Source organism: Sturnira hondurensis, unplaced genomic scaffold (genome assembly GCF_014824575.4).
Source record: "Sturnira hondurensis isolate 20B ecotype Veracruz unplaced genomic scaffold, ASM1482457v3 Scaffold0016184, whole genome shotgun sequence".
Lineage (NCBI taxonomy): Eukaryota > Metazoa > Chordata > Mammalia > Chiroptera > Phyllostomidae > Sturnira > Sturnira hondurensis.
The window spans coordinates 1,176,237-1,196,051 of NW_028088815.1; the positions used below are offsets into that span (position 1 = coordinate 1,176,237).

At 37.7% G+C, this 19,815-nt stretch overlaps 1 long non-coding RNA gene across 1 annotated transcript; it reads left to right on the forward strand.

Annotated features, from left to right (window-relative positions):
* The first annotated feature begins 1,883 nt into the window (after positions 1 to 1,883).
* LOC119000690 (uncharacterized) lies at positions 1,884 to 18,928 on the forward strand. Its single transcript, XR_005069377.1, has 3 exons — positions 1,884 to 1,988; positions 18,392 to 18,397; positions 18,918 to 18,928. It is a non-coding gene; the product is annotated as an uncharacterized LOC119000690 (long non-coding RNA).
* The last annotated feature ends 887 nt before the right edge of the window (positions 18,929 to 19,815 follow it).

A 19,815-nucleotide genomic window follows, 5' to 3' on the forward strand; every position in this document is an offset into this window, starting at 1 on the left:
ACATTTGGGCAATATTTCTTTACACTCTATATATCTCTTCAATTTAGAGCCACTGGGAAATAAAGGACTTAACAACAGAACAATGACAGCTACAGAATTAAAGATGTTTTAGCCCTCAGATGCTCTGAGATACAAAATATTTTTAACCAAAAGACGTGAGATGTCTAAGCAAAATAGAGTAAAACTCCCAGAGTTAATAAGAGTACAACTCCCAATCATAGACTTATAAAATCCCATTATACCATATTTCATTATTTTTCAGATGCAAATACATGTTATGTGTAAACATCTCTGAAATAGGTATACATCTCATAATCTATGGTAGGAAATAACTTAATAAAATAATGTGGGGGCAACTTTCCTCACAAGTCCCCTTGTCCACCACGGATGAAAGTAGACATGGCATGACATGATCTGCTTGGGGAAGAGAGGTGGCCAATCCCTCAAGAGAGAAGGGCCATGAGCAGTGGCCAGTTTCTCCAAGGAGAAAGGCCTTGAGCAATGGCCAGTTTCTCAGGGGGAAAAGGCCTTGAACCCCCTCCTCCAGGAGGCTTTCATTGGGTTGTAATACACAAGAATACAGGGCAGCAAAAATCAAACAGTAGATAACATTTCAAAGAAATCTGAGGGCTTAGTCTGACTCAGTGTCTGTCAGGGAGAGAGTTGCAGAAACTTTGGGAGACATACTCATTTCCTCTCAGACCCTTATCATGTGAACAAAAGCATTCTTAGCTGAGCAGATTTAACATGTTTATCAAAAATTCTTTGTGATGCCAGATTTCCCCCTTGGACATGCTCTAGCAAGGCAAGAAGCTGCACCCTCTTCCCATCAGGTATTCAGGCTTAAGGGGAGTAGAGCCAGGGAGCGCTTCTCCCAGAGGACATGGGGACTCAGGCTATGTCACATAACCTGAGGGCACAGGTTTATTGCTCGCTCTTTGTTGCAGTCCCCCACCCCAGTCCTTCCATGATGGCCTCCCAAGTAATGGAGTCTGGCTTAGGCTGCCCATAGGGAGGGATCTTACCCGTCACTGACTTCCGACCAAATTTGGGGGGCAGGGAGAGGAAACTGAGGCAGCATTTGCTACCAGAGACAAGCTTTGTCTCCTGTGGCTTGAATTCCAGAGGTCACTAGCTCATCCTTAGCCATGGGTGGGAGGGGGAGTTAGGGTTATAATTCCTGAAAGCAGGCAGAATGGTCCACAACAAAATAATATTTTGAATTTTTCTTGTTACACCTAAAATAATGGCACATCTTAAATGATTTCTTAGATTTGATGAAGGTCAAATAATTTGATTAAGGTCAAATAATGCCTGTGGCACTGGCAGAAATGAAAGAAAATAGGAAGATTGTTGTTTTGTGAAAAATAAGAAGTGATAGCATTTAATATAAACATTAATGTTGCAAAATATGTTCTTTGGACTTTTTGTTCATTTGAAGTTGCAATAAACACAAAATTATATACTTGTTTTTGGTAAGCCATATAGAAACTTATCTATTTGGAACTTAAGTGACCTATGCAACAAAATCCACTAGAGCATAACAAAAGCTAAAAAGGCAATGGGAAAAGGCTTCTTTAAAAACTAAATTAATATCAATAAGGCTGAATTTGTTTATATGCTCTTTTCCCTTAGATTTCAGTTACTTTTATATATATAGAAAATTCTAATGAATATAGTCATCAATTCCTAAATTATGTTAGATTCAATGTAACAAATTGGAAAAGGGGCATACTGTCAAATGGTAACCTGAAAGCAAGGGAGAAAGAGGATGTGGAGGGATGAGTCACAAAAGTCAGTAGTATAGTCCTGTCTAATTGAGGTAGAATAAGTTTCGTATCTTTCAGTAAGCCCCTAGGGCAATGATTTTCCACCAATGTGCTTCAAGAATTTTTAAAAGATACATTACCTTACTAATTAGTCATGGGTACTGACCTCTTTTACCTTAGATTGTCAAATAAAAAATGACAGCAGCCAACATAACAATAGTTGTCCAGTATGTATGAATCAAAATTATACCTATTTTTGTCAGTTCAGCAAAAAATATAATACACTTTTTGGTGTGCTACAGAATTTTAGTAATTAGTTTATTTGTCCCAAGAGATGAAAAAGGTTGAAAATTGCTGCCCTGGGCCCCGGAATTCAGAAATCAATTGTATGTCACATTAGGATGAGCCCAAGTCATCAAGCAAAGGCTAAAGTATTCACTGTATACCCTATTGATAGGGTTGAGATTGTATACAATCCAAACAGAATTTTAGATTTCTTAGTGTTTAAAGAGATCAAGTAGCATAGGGTAATTTGTCCTTGAAAGACTTGGCTAAGAAGGCCTTTCTGTTCTTATTTGGTGTTAACGGTTTTTATGTCTACATATACAACTTAATGCTATCAATGAACAAATAATATTTATTTAGTAGCTATTTTGCTTGACACCATTTTAAGTACTGGATATGTGGCAGTAGAAATGGGCTTATATGTTAAGAAAGCAAGGTAGTCCAAATAAGTAAAGGAAATGCACAGAATTTTAAAAAGTTTGAAGTGCTAAGTAAAACCAGGAATCAAGGAAAGAAGAAGAGATTGACTGTGTTTGGAGGTTGTGATTTTAAATAGATTATTTTAGAGAAGGTCTCAAGTGAGAAGATAATATATGAGTAAAGAACTGAAGAAGGTGAGAGAATCTACTGGAAGATCAAGTATAAATGTTCTGTCACTGGAGCATGGCAGGTGGTTTGAGGAATAGCAACTGGTGAATAAAGAGAAAGAAGTAGAGATACTAGATACCAAATAAAGGCACATGTGAAATAAAAATTATATTGAGCATTGTATGCACTGTGAGGTCTTAGGCTTCTACTGAGGTGCAGGATTTTATTATCTTCTGGAGGGCAAGTCCCTTGTAGTAAAAGCTTCCCCCAGAAAAGTGTTCTAGGGGCCTGTTTGTATCAGTGTGTCAGCTGGGATTGTTGTGAGAGGCTCCATTTGGCTTCAGTAAAAATTTTTTGAAGATTCTTTTAATGTGTTTGCCCATTTTATCATGAGCGATTTATTAGTACACAGGCCCCCACGATGCTGAAGTATTCAGTAGTTTTTGATCAAAAATGGCATGACCCTCATTACCACCCTCCCTGGTGATCTCGCCCCAAGTGACTTTTTTATTTGTTTGTTTCCCTGAAGAGAAAAGTCCTCACAGGGAAACATTTTGCCAACGTGGAAGAGGTAAAACAAACAACAACAACAAAAGCAGAAGCCCTAAAAAGAATCAAAATCAATTAGTTCAAACACTGTTTTGAGTAGTAGCAAACATGTCTTAATAGATGTATTAGATCAAGTGGAGAGTACTTTGAAGGCGACTGAAGTTTAACATGTAAGACTAAAATAAAAATTTTTAAATGAATTTTGAGGTTTTTGGGAGGCCTCTCATAATCTGATTTATACCTTCCACTGTGTTAGCCACAGTGTTGAGAGAATATCAAAGAAAAGCAATGTTGGATCACAAGAGACCAATCAAGTAGCTATTGTAATAGTTCAAATGATGACAGTGGTAGATAATGAGAAACAATCATATTTTAAATTTATTGTGAAGATAGAGTGAATAGATTTGGCTGAAAAGTTACATATGGAATATTAAAGAAAGAAAGAAATTAGTATGTTTTCAAAGTGGTAGGCTTGAGGGTCAAGAAGAATGGTGGTGTTGTTCCACAGATGGGGAAAAGTAAAGAGCCCAGGTTTGACAAAGAAGAATGAGAGTTTAATCTTCCCATGTTAAGCATGAGACACTCACTAGGTAGTTTCAGATATCTTCACTGAGCTATCAATAAAGAACTTGGTCATTGAAAAAATGAAGACCTGAGTTAGGAGGAGTTAAGTGATTACCAGTAGCTATCATTTATTGAATTAGCACTATGAGACAGGCACTGCTTTAGGTGTTTTACATAAATGTTCTCATTTAATCATGATAACAGCTTTATATTATAATGATGGTTTTACAGAAGAGGAAGTTGAGACTTAGGTTTAAATGAGTCAGTCAAAGAAATACAGTCAAGCCTATGTTTACCTTATTCCAATTATGGTTTTAGCTAATTTTATATTACCAAGAGGAGCATATACATGGGGCAATAAAAATTTCCAGGCAGAGAGAACAACATATGCAAAATAGAGGGGCCAATGGGAACGTGATATCCTCAGGAAACCTGAAAGCATAGCGAAGTAGCCAAATAATCAGCTCCCAGTGAACTAATGTTGTTATGGTACCTTACAGTTTAGACCTCCTTTCTCATATGTACACAATATTAATCTCTGTAAGGAAGAAAATGCTTTTTAAAAAATTAATAATCCTCACCTGAGGACATGCTAATTGATTTTTAAAATACATTATTTATTTATTTTTAGAGAGGGGGGAGGGAGAGAAAAAGAGAGTGAGAGAAACATCAATGTGTAGTTGTCTCTTACATGCCCCCTACTGGAGACCTGATCTGGCCCACAGCGCAAGTATGTGCCATGGCTGGGAATCAAACCAGTGACACTGTGGTTCCTAGGCCAGGAGTTTAATCCACTGAGCCACACCAGGCAGGGCAACATGCTAATTGATTTTAAAAGAGGGCAAGACAGAGGGAGAGAAACATTGATCCACTGATAGCCTCTCAAATGCACTAGGACCAGAACTGAACCTAGACCTGCGGCCTGATTGGGAATTGAACCTACAACTTTTCAGTTTATTGAATAACACTTTATACCAATTGAGCCACACAGGCCAGATCAAGAAGGAAAATGTTTTTTATTATCAGTATTCCATGAGTAGGGAAATAGACATATAGAGCTGAATTCACAAATTTAGTCAATTAAAAACTAAGGTTTGAACTTAGACTTCTTTCACTGAAACTTAAAATATTTTTTTAATATTTCTTATTGTAAATTTTGCCAAAGTACCCATTTGGGAGCTGAGGAAATATACATGAGAATACATATATTTTTGATATTGAAAAAATAAATTTGAAAAAGTGTTTACAAGGTAGATGTGAGAGATCTGAAAGATAATGAAAATAATAGCTGTCATTTTTGATCTCCTATGATGTGCCAGACACTACTAAGACTTCTACATTGATTTACTAAATTTGATCTCATGAGAGTTGAAAAGGATATTCTATTAGGATCTCGATTTTAGGATGAGAACATTGAAGCTGAAAGAGAATAAGACATTTGCTGGAGTTGTTTTATTGTATAGCCAAGCAGTGTCAAAATCAAGACATCAACCAAAACTGAAGTAAGAGTTCAACAGGAGTAGAGTAAAACCCTTAACATGTTGGTCAGGAGCCACTCTACCTGGGCAGTGCTTAATTTTTTGTTCGTCTATTTTATAAACTCACAGATGAAATTAACAACTGCAAAGAACTTCTCGTGACTGAGAAATTATTTTCTAAATAGCAATAAAGTGTGGACTTGTGTTCACAGGCCCTGAACGGCTTTTCACTCCACTTTTGCACACGCTTTTTATCACAGTTTAAAACAGCAGATGGCTCTCTTGCGTTTTCGTTAGCTTACCTCTATCCAGAAACAACTAAACGCCGTTTTGGGAAGGGAAAAGGGAAACACAGGGATTAAGCTAAATGACCTTGATTATCTCAATGCTGCCTCCATCCCACTCTCCCTTACAAACAGGAAACCAAAACAGGAAACCACATCAAGTAGATACAACCGTTCAAGGCTTGTGAAATTCACAGTGTGAATGAAAGCCCTGAGACTGAGTCAGTCGCCTGTTGTTTCAGGCGCTGCGCCAGGTGTAGGAATTCCTCAAGAAAGAGTATTTATCCGTTTTCACAAAGCTGAAAAGATTTATGCTCCGAGGTGTGTGTTATTAATGTCAGTAGAAGCTGTGGGAATTAATTTTCTTTCCACCTTGAAGAAGAGGGGAGAAATGTAGAAACCTTTCGGACACTCACAGAGCACGCTCCTACACTCAGGTGAATTTGCTTCAGCTCTAAGAGCAGTGGCTAAGGCTCTATCCCTGTCCGTGGTGCTGAATCCCAGCCTTGTCTGTAGGTTGCCGAACAAAGGAGCCAAAAAACCGACCTCCCCAATTTTTCAAACCAAAGAATTGGGGAAAAGATTGCAGTATAATAAATACCTGTTTAATCTCACTGTGTTCAAGTTAATATAACAGAGACATATAAGGACAAAAAGGAAAAAAAAACTTGCAAAGCAAACTAGGATATGTTGATTGAGGAAGTTGTACCATATTCCCTTGAAAAACCCACTAGTAGCTTTAGATAAATATATTTGATTTTATTGTAAAGCCATTTGGATATTCCAAGCTATACTACCTGAAATGTTGAAACAGCCTGTCTTCAATATGGGAAGGCAGGAGTAGCTATTCTCATGTTCAATGGGACTTATTTTGGTGAATTTTTAAAAGACACACTCTAATAGCCTTTTCTTAGATGTATCTATCTCTGCAGATGGGCTTCTCTTTTAAGCACGATCATGCCAACACAACATAAAACAAAAACAGGTAAAACTGAAAATAAAGTGTTAGAGATAGAGAGCAAAATAGTTAACACACCTCTTTTCCTTACTATTATTATCTCATGGGTGATTAGAGATTGTACATTTCTGGCAAAATTACTCCTACCTATTCTTTTTAATAATTTTGATTATTTTGTAGATATAGCATAACAAGATAGGGAAAATAAGCCAACAGATTATGTCCTTTATGGTTAAATATGATGTACATTGTTCTAACCGTTTCGAACTCAAATCTGCACATTCCCGTTACATTAAATTCTCTTCCACATGGGAGATTTGTTAGCATAAAGAGTGAATAGAATAAATATCAGCCTAGAAGTAATTGCTTATATGGAGAGATTGTGGAGAAAGTTCTGTAGAACAGAAAGTGCCTAGCTTTCTGCTAGGCAGAAAGCCCTTGGCTGAACTTCTTTCACCAGCCTGGTTGCAAGTCTTTACAGTCCTTTACTGATTATTCCTGAGACAAAGAGAAAGTGTATGTTGGTTCAGAAATGTTTCCATGGTTGCTTTTAGAGTGTCTTTCTTCTCTCCAGCTGTAAAACAGTCACTGGAGGAGTGATTGTTACAAGTCTGATAACCAAATGAGTCTAGTTTCAGCATTTCTTTTCTTTACTTCCCTGTAATGATAAGCAAAGCAGCTGAAAGAAAAAGAAAAAAGGTAAGAAACCAAATTAGCAAAACCTATACTCAGTCTGCCACTCACACTGTATCCTAGAAACCACTGATCTATATCATCCAAGCGTGAAGTGTTTTTTTCCCCCCAACCTCCTTTCTTTGGTTGCCCTCCACTTGATCCCTTCCTCTTGGACCTTCATATTTTCATTTATCTAAGTCAGAACACTATTGGGGCACAGATAGGAAATCAAGGAGAGGAGACAGCACTGTTGTACTGGAATTTCAAGTACAGTATATGTGGCTTTTCCCTCTGACAAAGCTTTTTCAGCCAAGGAAGCCAAAATCAGTAATTCAGTTTAGACTCTTCCTCAGTCTGACTGCCTTTTGTTGTCACTGAAATACTATGGCACCCTCCTCCAACCTTAATAGTTCTGCTGCGACTTCTTCAAAATGCCATTGGGCTTTTACCCTATCCTGATGCTGTTTGGTAGCAGCTACAGCTTCTGTTTCTCCTCCTCCAAGTGCAAGAGAGCAAATGTTGGAAGGGGTCTTTCCAAGTCACTTTGCCACATTTTGTCATCTTCCCTTCCTCCTTCAGTTTTGCTCCATGCTGCGGGTTCAGAATAACAACTCTGCCCTTCCTGGCAGCAGAAGGGAGAGTCCGGCAACTCTAAGTGCAGTAGGTAGGGACTGGAGACGCCTCCTTCCTCAGGACACACTCTCCCCCCTCTAGGCCTCCCACTTTCCTCTTTCCCCCTTCTCCTTCCCTGGGTGGGGTAACTTTGGTGCCTAAGGGATTAGCGAGGAGAGTGGAAACCACCTCACCCTCCAGCTGCACCATAGAGTTTCTGTGGACCCAGAGAAACGTTCAGACCCAGAAGCCCTAGTTAGGCCATGGACACCTTGGAAGCCTACCAGTTTCATCTAACAGAAAGCGCAGCGATATTCCTTCAATTCTATCTGCTTTGGCTCAACCTCTTAGCCCTCGCTGCCTCACCCCCTGTACTCTATTTTAGCTGTCTTTATTATTAATAGTAATATTTTAAAATATTATTACATGTACATACATTTTTTTTTCTTTCTGAAGGGAGACAGAGGAGGGGGACGTGAGGGCAGTGTAGTGGGATGGAACGAAGCGCTTTGATTAGAGATCTCCAAGGAGAAGATTGCTCTCTCCAGATGCTGATTTCCAAAGCACTTGACAATCACCGGCAAAACGCAAGAGCAGGCGGCGGTGGCAGGACAGCTCCAGCCAGGTGCTGAGTCCTGCCCAGCATTCACTATTCAGACAGAGGCGCCAGGTCCAGGCCAGGACCTGCCCTCCACCCAGTGCCCTGGAAGACGGCAGCCAGCTCTACCAACTGCTGCGAAAGCAGGTAGGGCAAAAAGGCAGCGTGAGTGGCGGCGGCGGTCCGCGACTGGGTTCAGGCGTCGCGTGGTGACCGGCAGAGCTCGCACCCCCAACCCCATTTCAGGCTCCAACTCGACTGGAAGGCAGCTGATACAACCTAGGGTTCCCGGGCTTGCCCCCTGCGACCAAAGGTCCTTTGGAGCCACGCCTGGACCTGCGATCCGCGGAGAAGACGATGGATCCCACTAGGGACTAAGCGCCCCTACCCGTCTCCCCAGCCCCTCCAGCTTCCTTGGTCTGCTTCCCCGAAGGCAAGCCGCAGTCTGCACCGCCTTTTCCCTCTCCCGCGCCCAGAGCTCCTCTTTCCTCTCTCCCCACCTCCTCCGGACCCATTCCGGGACCACCATGGCCGCAGCCATCGCCAGCGGCTTGATCCGCCAGAAGCGGCAGGCGCGGGAACAGCACTGGGACAGACCGTCAGCCAGCCGGAGGCGGAGCAGCCCCAGCAAGAACCGCGGGCTCTGCAACGGCAACCTGGTGGATATCTTCTCCAAAGTGCGCATCTTCGGTCTCAAGAAGCGCAGGTTGCGGCGTCAAGGTCTGTGTGGGTCACTGTTGGGAGGTGCACCCTCGGATCTCCCCATCTTCTCGCCTGCCTGGGCCTCTTCGGGCTCCCCCTTTCCTTCCTCGGTCTTCCAGTATCCACCTCCCGCCCCAAGCCTCTCTTACTAGCGCTCCGAGCTCCTGCAGACCGCGGGAGCTGGGAACCTGCACTCAGGCAACCTGTAGCCCCTGAAAACTCAACCTTGCCAGAAGCTGGCAAGTTGGCCCATTCTCGCCGGCTTCCTCTGGGCTCTTGAGTTTCAAGTGCGCTGGGTTCCAGGAAAAAATCTTTCTACTCAAAGGGTCTTAGCTCCTCATGGGGATAAAGTCTGACACCAAAATACTGGGGAAAGATCTCCTATGCAACACCTCGGGGTCGCGATGGCAGCTTTCGCTCTAACTGGAGGTGTCAGGAATTTCTTTGTGTCTGATCTCACCTGGAGGCCTCCCAGGTCTTCCGGAGACCTCCTTGGCTCCTGGACTTTGGTGAAATGTGGTGATCCCCACAGTGCCTTTCAGCAGAGTATAAGATGTGTGTGGAGGGTGTGTATCTGTGAGTTAATGGCTAGTTCGATTGAGATTTGGGGAAAGCTGTTTAGCATGTAGCATCAAGCACTCCGAAGCCCTTGGGTCACATCTTCAAATACACAGAAGGGCACAGACGACGGAAGAATGAGTCTTAATGGGGGGTTTGGCGAAGTATATATCCCCAGTATGGATCAGTTTTAGTTCAAGGACTCAGGAGCTACATGAGGCAAACCAAGCAGCTACCACATACGGATGAGTAGAGTAGCTGCCTTACTATACTTTTTTTTTTCATTCTCTTTTCTTCTCCTCCTCCTTCTTCTTCTTTTTCCTCTTCCTCTTCCTCCTCCTCCTCTTCTTCTTTTTTAAAGCAAACAACTGGTGCCAAGCATGACCTTCTTTTCCTGCCTTTAAAATGTCAGGGTCTGAGAAAGCAACCCGCTAAGGAGCCAGAGCCTAGTGGCTTTTGTTCATCTCTGTTTGTCTCCACATCCAGTTGCCAAGGACAGTTGCTTTGTGGGGTGTTCTGTGGGAAAATGGGGATTGCTAGCTTTTTGTAACTATGTGTGCTTGTCAGGAAACATGAAAGGATGTATTTATGTTAATAGCAGTATATGTTTGCCCAGCACATTGTATTTTCAGTGCCCAGCTGTATTTGTTTTAAGTGTCCTGTTGTTCCAAAGACAGGAGAGAGAAGCATATGCTACACATGTGAATCTATGTGAGTGTTCCAAACATTTACAGATTTAAGACCAAAAGTTTTAATGCTCATTTTTAAAAAAGCTAATGCTAAATATTTTAAAGGAAAATAGCTAGTTGTGTCACATTTAGACATTGTTCTTAGAATCAAGCTTAAAAGGAAAACATGAGAAAAATCAGAGTAGCTGTTTTAAGGGAGATTAAATTATGTTAATACATAATTATATACATGTGCTTTTTGTTGAAGTATTTGGCGGCAAGGATATTTTCAGAACAGTGTAGAAGCTATTAAGAAAAGTGGATTTTAATTTTCACTTTAGCCTATAGCTTTATTCAGCAAAACTCTATATTAGTAGAGACCAACCTGACTGTTTTAAATATACTTGATTCATAGAAGTTCATATTATCATGGCTTAAAGTCTTTGCTTCTCCCTTTATTTCATCATGTTATCTCTAGAACACAGTTCTCAACAGGTAGAGCTACAAATTTTCCATCTACTTGAAGTAAATAAACTTATTCCCTTCTAAATAAGATAATTATTTTACTATAAACAATTACTAATTTTTAATGTTTTCTTTAAAGACACAAACAATAGGTTATTTTATGAATATGTGTAATAAATTTTTGTATCATATTGGGTGATGAAGGAGGGTTTGATTTACACTTTTGAGTTTTAAGATGAAGTTATACTTTTACTTAGATATAAATAGACATATGAGCTCCCTAATAGTCTCTTTCACCACTTCAACCCTGACTGCTTTCTTGGTATTCATGAATTCAAAGTGACATGCATGCCTCAATGATCCCTAAGAAAACTGTATTTGAGAAAACTGTACTTGAACAAGAATTAAATTAAAAATAATAAAAAAATAACAGTCTGCTGAAAAAAAAAAAGAAAACTGTATTTGAGGTTACTCTTGCTCCCTTACTTTTTTTTAAAGATTTTATTTATTTTATCTTTAGAGGGGAAGGGAAGGAGAGAGGGAGAGAAACATCAATGTATGGTTGCCTCTCGTGAGTCCCCTTCTGGGAACTGACCTGCAACCCAGGCCTGTGCCCTGACTGGGAATCGAACCACGATTTTGTGGTTCGAAGGCCCGAGCTCAAACCATTGAGCTACACCAGCCAGGGCTTGCTCCCTTACTTTTGATGAGAGGATGAAAAAAAAGATAGGCTAGAGGGAAATTTCATCAGAATATCTTCTTTTATTCTCCATATATTTCTTACATATAAAGAAATATATTCTTTAGTGAAGAAAAATATAGATCTATCTCAAGTATCAGAAAAAATACTTTATTATGATTAATTTAAGCAAATAAATACTAAAATTTAGTATGTAAATTATGTATTAATATAATTGTATGAATTTATTATATATAATTCTATATAATTATTTCAATATTTTATTAAATACTCTTTTAGGAAATTTTTAATGCATATTTACCTTTTTCTTCAATATTCATTCTTTGCCTAGGAATGACCCTCAGGAACTTTAAAAATTCCATTTTGCATATTTAAATATGAAATTTTTAGGCATGACAACTCTATATGACTTCATATTTGAAAATTATTAATTTGAATAATAGTTATTAAATCTTTTTAATATGCCAGATTCTGTTTCAGGTATTATATAGAACCGATGATGTTCCTGACATCATGGAGCTTACAAACATGGAGTAGAAAGTCACTGCGCATGGAAAGGAAGAAATTATAGAACTCAAAATCCTGTAAAGTATAAAAGCATTAGGAGGCTGAGGTGGAGATTCATGGGGAGAGGGACTTAATTAGATTAGGTAGTTAGGGTGGGCCACACTGAGAACTACAGTCTGAGGGCTGACCTCGGATAAGGATACAAAGATTAGAAGAATAATGTGTGTGTATGCGTGTGTGTATGAAGACCTTGACATGGGAAAAGTTATAGCCCATAGGAGAAGCAAAGAAGGTGTATGTTTTACAACATGGTCTATTTTGGCCGAAGTTTACATTTTGCCACATAAATACAAATACACTTGACATGTTGGCAAACTTAATAAAGAACATTTTTATATTTTGTAGGTTTGAGAATGGTAATATACATGTCTTAAATGTAGAGGGTTTTTTCTTTTTAATGTTTTCTTAAGTAATAATTAATTTAATGTGAAGAATATGACATATTTACTTATGCCCTTTTGTGTAGTCCCATTGCTCATTCTGATCACCTTCAATGCCTAAAGAAAAGTGATTTTTGCACCAGTTCAGTACCAGTTGTACCATTTGTCTTCTGTTAAAGGACAGAATTTTGCAAGATGGTCTTTTGTAGTTGGGTGGGCACCATGACTCTATCCTATCCTGAACTATTCATTTCCCTCTGTCCTTTTCCTACCTCCATAGACTACAAGTTCCATTTAGAGTCACCCAGATTAACCACATGCTTTCAAATCCCTGCATTTTTGTTTTTCCTTTATTCTTTGCATAGCATCCTCTGTCTTCCATCTTCACTTGTTGAAGTTATCCACATTTCTTAAAGCTTGGAGAAAATGCCATCTCCTCTGAGAAGCATTTCCTCATCAAAGATAAGTGAAAATAATACTTCTGTGGTATTTTATACCTCACAGTGTTATGTAATCCAGTACACAAGGAGCAAAGTCTATGTTTTCCGTACTTTATAGAATCTCAAATATTGATAGAGTGTCTTCTATGCTCTAGGTATTCATCATTGACCTGGAATTGGAGTGAAATAAATAAGGTCAACAGTTCTAAAGCTAAAAAAATGTACTTGAACTACAGTGCTCTAACTGGACCATTTTAGAAATATACTTTTTAAACTTTTATATCTTTTTACTTTTCATAAATATATACATATAATTTATACCTCATTATTAAAGAATTAGTAAGTTATTACACATTTGAGAGTTATTCTCAAAGATGCAAGAATATAACCAACCTTATTTTAAGGCTTAATTAATTCATAATAATGGATATTTAGATATCTTCTAATTTAGCTAAAGAAAGAAGGCCCAAAGCAGTAAACATTGTGCAAATAGTTTTATTGTTTGAATCTTAACAAAAAGTGAAAACTAAAATAGAAACTGTATGCAGTGATGTATGATGAACATGTTTTCCTAAAAACATTACATTTTTACTAGGAGTTTTAAAACCAAACAAGGACCTTGATTGCCTATAGGATAATAACATTTTAAAGTCTTCCTTATGGCTAAGTCAATTGCTTTTGCAATGTACCTTTTTTGGGGGGGTGGCTACTGTCATAGGAACCATGGTATCATGTGCCATGTATGTTCAATCAGTAATTGCATAGGTTACCATAGTAGGTTAGGTATACAAATAAGGTTAAATAAGATGATTTGTTTTGGGTTAAGATATATTCATAGACTGAATTGAGTCTACATATTTTGAGAAAACAGTATTGTTAGCTGGTGAAAATGTCCTTTGTTATTTCCTAATATAAAATTTTAGAAGCACCAACTCTCCCAAGTCATCCCCCCTGGTTACCAGTATTAGTTACAAAATTCATTTTATATTTTAAATTATTGGAATTATTAATAAAGTTTTATGTTTAGCCCCCCAATTCTGTTTTTCTATTAATAACTTTATTCTGTATAATGTTAACATAAGAAATTATTTTCAAATAAACATGAATCTCCCTCTCTTCAATGTAAAATTATATCTTCTAAATTTTATTTACTTAATTTAAAAATAGCACAGACAATTACAGGATAATGTAGATGCAGTGTTTTTCAGACCTATTTATCTATTTAATTCTGGAAATCTAGATTTATTTCTAGGTATATTTTATATTAATTTTCCCCCAAATGATGAGGAACTTCAGCTGAAAGTGACTATGTATTTTTATAATACTAGTTGTATGGGATATTTTACGTATTGTCATTTTAGCACTTAAGAACTAAAAAAGAAAAAGAAAAACAAAAATATAATGATAAACTTAAATGCATAAGAGACCATTTTCAGGGGGTTGATGCAATTTAGTAAGTTACACTTGTTGGCATGACTAGGGAATATAGCTAATTTAGTGATTTTATTTATAGTGATTCCAATGTTCATTTTAAGACAGGTTACATGCAAGTCACAATTTACTGTTTACTGGGAGTGAGAAGATAGCAGTAGGAAGTGTTAGCAGGAATCTAGATACTTAAAAAACATTTTATGGTAGTTACTACTTGTCATTTAGGGGAAAGACTCTTTTTATGAAGCTATATTGTCTGAAATTTGTGTGTGTGTTGAATATGTTTCACCCTATGCATTTATAGTTCTCTGATATCAAGTTTAATAGGGAGCCATATAATATGATGATGGTGGAAAACTATTTAAAAGTCAGTATCTCACCTGTATATGGAATATAATTAACACTCCATAAGTATTATTTGGCAAAGAAAAATTCTGTATTTCTCAGGATTTATATGTAGATGTGGTATGGAGTGACACGTGAAATAAGTGTGCACGTTGCAATGGCTATGATTGACTGAGTATGTATTAATATGTTTAATGACTAATTTATACGACTGTGTGCCAGACTGTACCACTGAGTACTCTTTTATCCTCACAGCAAACATAAGTAGTAGGTATACTATAGAATCCATCCATTGATACATTAAATTAACCATTAATGGGTGATACACTAATATTAGGCATACATCCACTGTATAAATGAAGAATCTGAAACTAACAACTACAAAAACCAATTAAATAAATTGTCCAAACCCATAGAACTTTAAAAGGGTGGGGCTGGAATTAAAACACAATTGCCAGGCTGGCTCTAGAGTTTCTGCTCTTAACCAAAACCCCTTCTAATTTATTGCCACATATGTTTTAGTTCAGAATAAATCTCAGTTAGTTGAGATTTATTCCCATTTCACAGCAAAGGAAAATAAGGCTCAACAAATTTATGTTTTCCCAGAATACTTAAACCTAGCATATTACACCACCAGAGTTCAACAATCTGTGCTTAAATTCTCTATTCTTTATACTCTTTATATTCTCACTACTTTATACTCTTTCATTTTTTTATGTCATTGTGAACTCATCATTAATAGAAGACATTACTTCAAGACAAGTGCATGTTCAACATAGATCTGTTGATTAGATGCATGCAATAGTGTATTATTTTTTTAAATTGAAGCTATGAGAACAAAGCCTTGTTTTTGTGAAATTTGAGAGAAGACACACAAAAAGTGCTAGATTTTATCAAGCCTTTTTTGACATAGGAATGCTGCCTGGGGTTTACAATTGTTGGCAGGTGACACATGTTGATATTACTTCCTAAATGAATTGCAACATTGACCCAAAAATCTGAAAATAATTTAGTGTGTTTTCATTAGCATGTAATGAATTTCATGTTAAGTCTTTCATTAATTTTTTAATTTTTATGTAGATTTATTTATTTATTTATCTTTAGTGTGAAAGGGAAGGAGAGAGGGAGAGAATATCAGTGTATGTTTGCCTCTCATGGGTCCCCTGCTGGGATCTGGCCTGCAGCCCAGGCATGTGCCCTGACTGGGAATCGAACCGCAATACTCTGGTTTGCAGGCCCACACTCAATCCACTGAGCTACACCAGCCCGGTAGTCTTTCATTAATTTTTTAAGAATAGGTATTTTAGACATTTCTCATTTATAATCAGATACCTTATTTGTTACATTTGATATTGGGTATATTGTACAAACCATCAATGTTATGCATTAATTACAAGAACTACAGACTGTTAGAAATCTAGATACTGTGCATTGAATGCTGCTTTTGAATTAGCACATTGTTTCAGAGTTCTTTTCTAATAAGTTACTAGATCTTGTTCTTAGTATTGATATCAGAAGAACATAATATAGTCAAATCTAAGTGGTTTGTAAATTGTCTTGTACACTTTGTAGAAATTGACACATGTGGATATTTAATTCTGGGAGAGCCTTACAAATCTAGTTATATGTAATTAGAATATTTTATTGACTTACATAGCTTTTATATTCTTGTTACCTTGCATAGTAAAGCTAATTGGTTAATCCAACTCTCAACCTACTTTGTGCCTTCATCTACGAAGCTGATTTTGACTGAAGAAAAAGCACACATATACATGAATTGGTTCTATTTTAAATTTGTATTCAATAACATCAAGTGGACCATTGGTATATGAAGTCTGTCTGGAAAAAGTCCAATCATTGTTAATATAACGAGAAGAGCTTATGTGACATTGATGTAACCTGGCAGCTAAGGAGAGTGGACTGGAATGTGCAGATGTGAATGACAACTTCACTGTACTAGACAGAGGGGACAGTAGGTGCCACTGACTGAGCATGTGTACTCTATGGCTGTGGTATTCAAACTGACTGAGTAGAGCAATTAATCTGCATTAAATTTTGTGTTAAGCTTGAACATTCCTCTGTGGAAGCTATTTGGATGATTCAGAAGGCTTTTGGGGATGATGCAATGAGTGCAGCACAAATAAAAGTGTGGCACAAACACATCAAAGATGGCCAAGAATCTGTTGAAAGAGATCCACATTCTGGAAGGCCTCCAACAAGCAGAACACATGAGAATGTTGGACATGTATGGGCTGCAATCAACAGAGACTGGTGACTGACAGTGAAAGCACTAGAAGCTAGTCTGAGCAGTGCAGAAACTATATGTCTGAGATTTTGACAAAGATTTTGGCAAAGCATGAAACAGTGTCGTGGCAAAACTAGTACCACAGCTTCTGTTATGAGAGCAGAAGGAACATAGTGCAGCAGTTGCTAATGAGTTGGTTCAAATGACTACCAACGAACCAAATTTCCTCAGGAAGGTCATAACTGGAAATGAATCATGGGTCTGTGGCTGATTCAGAAACAAAGGCCCAGTCTTCCCATTGTAAGTCACCTTGTTCTTCACACCTGAAATGCTGCGAAGTCATAGTAAGATTAAGCGCATGTTAACTGTGGTTTTGATTGGGAAGGTGTTGTTCATCACAAATACTCCCCCTCAGGTCAAATAATTAATAAAGGGTACTATGTCAATGTTTTTCCATTGAGAAATGGAATATGATGAAAATGGCCACAACTACGGACAACTGGTGATCGGCAGCTTCATCACAGCAACATACCCACTCATGTATCATGTCTTATGCAGAGTCTTTTGGTGAAACATCAAATCACCCAGGTCACTCAGCCCCTCTAAAGCCCAGATTTGGTGCCTTGTGACTTCTGACTTTTCCCAAAGCTAAAATCACTTTTGAAAGGGAGGAGATTTCAGACCATCGAGGATCAGGAAAATACAAAGAAACAGTGGTGGTGATTTCACCAAAGGATTTCACAGAGTGTTTAGAACAGTAAGGAAGATGCTGGGAGAACTGACTGATGTTCCAAGGTGCCTGCTTTGGAGGGGACTGAGGCATCCTTGTCCCATGTACAATGTTTCTTGTATCTTCTTCAGTAAATGTATCTATTTGTCATATTGCCTAGTTGTATACTTTCTGAATAGGCCTCAGAGGTACCTGATAATGAACTCTGGTAACACAGTTAACCTTTTTACATTTGACTTTTGTTTTCTTTAAATATCCTAAACTTCTGAGGATTGACAAATGGTGAAGCACTAGCGATTCAAGTTTAGGAATAAATGTAGAGATAGGTCTATTATCTCCTGGTTCCGTTCTCCAGAGTGATAGGTAACCTCATGGTTCAGTGGCTAATCCATGAGTATGGTCTTTTTTCTCAGGGAACTCTTGAATTTTTGGTGGGCAATTATTTGTTTTCTTAATATCCAATAAATTTCTTCCTTATGAAAAGTTCTTTAAAATAGCCAGAATCTTATTGCTTAATGTGTTTTTATTCTGTCACATGACTAATTTTATCTCTTTAAATCTCTGTAAATAATTCCTGCCTAGCCCTTGTTACATTATGCCCTTTAAATATTTGTTCATGGATTTTTACCCTCCTTATCATGTGGCCACCTTAAAATTGTTTAACTCTATTAATCTTTCTGTGTAAGTAAAGGTCGCCAGCACCTTAATCATTTCTGTAGCTTAGATTGTTCAATAATTACCTCATCTTTATTTATCAAATGAGATGACTGCTGTTTTCATGAAGAAAATTTTATGCTGAGGCCAACGTTGGTGTAGAGGACTGAATGCATGAATTGTATCCCTCCTCTCTGGGGGTGGGCACGGACTTGCAAGGAGGGATGAGGAAATTGTGCAAGACTATGCAATGCAGAAGTATGTGTCTTGGCTTCATGCCTAAAAAATAACAGAAAAATCTAAGGAAAGTAAGTAAACAACTTCTAGGATTAGGCACATTATATGTTATGTCTCTTACCTCTCTCAACCACAGGAAATAGGTGGTATTATTTTCATTTTAATAGATGAAAAGTGATTTACTCTTGGCAAAAATAGTATTTGATTGCCGGTCTAACTGATACTGGGTGTACATTTTTAGAATTAACTAAGTGGAACCTAAGTAATAACAAAATCAAATATTCCAATGTCTTTCTAGGTTCATTTCTGAGGTGGGCTAGACTATTGGCTACATTTACCTCTGTTCACTCTTGCAGCCTCTGTATGAGATAAAAGGGTGCTTCAGCAGCCACTGTGACCAGCAATGTTGCACACATGAACCATCTCACATAGAAGTGATGTCAATGGCTATGCATACACTTCACAATTTCTTTCTTTTTATTGACACCAGCTCAACAAGCTCTATGGAATGGCAGAACCCAGCCCCAATCATTCCATAATCTCTTGGATTTATTTTTGGAGGAAGTCATCACAGAGCATGTGGCAATGTTGAAGTTCATGTAAGACTTGAAGTATTTCATGTTTGTGGAACTTTTATTTCTTCAGCCTAAGGCCATTACATTTTGGAAAATTATAAAAGTATTAAAATTGCTGAAGTTTTAAGAATATAGCAATAAAAAGCAAACATCTTTTCTTCCCATGTTACTGCTGCTGACTTAATGCAATTTTTATCATTAGAAATGTCCCTGGTACCCAAATGATCCCAAGACTGTTATAATTTTTTAGTTTTTTGATGTTTTTTTGGGGGTATAGTCAAGTAAAACTGAGACCCACAGTACCATAATAAGCACTTAGCAACTTCTACACCAACAAATCAACCTAAAGGTAAAATTTTCATATCTGTGTGGGTTTTTCTTTTGTCAAATGATAGTAGTAGCAAGAGATTATTTCATCACAATCTTTCTATGCATATTCATTTATAACATAGATATTCTTATTGGTGCACTTTTATAAAAGGAAACAACAGCATTTTGCATCTTTTTATATTACTGCTTTTTAACATTAACTAAAATACCATTATAGCTGGCTTTTCTTACTGCTGTTCCTTTTTTTCAATTTTTTCCCTTACAAATGTCCATTGTCTTTAAGTAGATCTTGTTGATTATTTTTTTTCCCTTAAAATGTGAGTGAAGGGAAATACTCAAATATTGCCTGCACTGCCTCTCTTGTACGCTTCCATCACTACTATATACCACTATCCTTGTACAGCCCAACACTCCACAAGCAACACCAG